The sequence below is a fragment of the Phalaenopsis equestris genome, unplaced genomic scaffold, assembly GCF_001263595.1.
Source record: "Phalaenopsis equestris unplaced genomic scaffold, ASM126359v1 Scaffold000047, whole genome shotgun sequence".
Taxonomy (NCBI): Eukaryota; Viridiplantae; Streptophyta; class Magnoliopsida; order Asparagales; family Orchidaceae; genus Phalaenopsis; species Phalaenopsis equestris.
In genome coordinates, this window is record NW_018164489.1 from 332,990 (window position 1) to 333,868 (window position 879).

Here is an 879-nt window from a genome sequence, read left to right on the forward strand (position 1 = left end):
AACATTGATTTATGTTAATTACTTCTCAAAAAGCCCCTGAATTTTCACTTGATCAAAGTTACAAATCATTTGTCATTCATTGAAAAAAAAAAAACAATTTGAAATATATAGGTTTCAAAGTTTAAGGCTTATAAAGCTTCTTCAAGAAGAAGAGATGTAAATGCTTCACAAATGAGCCTCCTCAAATGTGTATTTATCTTTAAACAATTCAACTAATCTCAAGGCTTTTTATTTTTATATGCATATTATTTGCACATCTCAAAATATAGTTTCAAATTCAAAACATTGACAAAAACTTTCAAAACCCATATCAACCAGAAGAACCCATACCCACTAAACTAATCTAAAGGTTTGGTCAAGTTTAAAGGGAGTAATAATCAGTCAAAAATTTTACAACCAAACCCCAAATCTTTTCACCAAGATTAAGATTCAAAAAAAACAGGAATAGTATATGCAAACTGTTGTTATTTAAATAAATATAAGGGAATTCAATTCACATATATCATAATAAAGATAAGATACTCAAAAATAACTTTCCCCATGATGCTTTTAGTATAATAAAGATTGCATGTCATTGACAAATATATAATTAATGCATCTGCAAGAATCCATGATTAAGATTCAACAACAATGATGAACTGTCTCCAGGCATTAGGCAATGCATATACATATGCAAAATAGCAACAGAGCATATGCAAAACTTCCTTACAGAACAAATGAAATCTTATAAAAAGGATGAAACACAAGGCATGAGCTAGGCTCTTCACAAGCTCATTCATCAGCTTCCATGGCAGATCTCACCCATGGGTATTGAAAGCCTCCCACACCAAATTCCTCGCCTCAGAATTCTCAAGTTGACGAGCTTGCAGTGCGGCATTC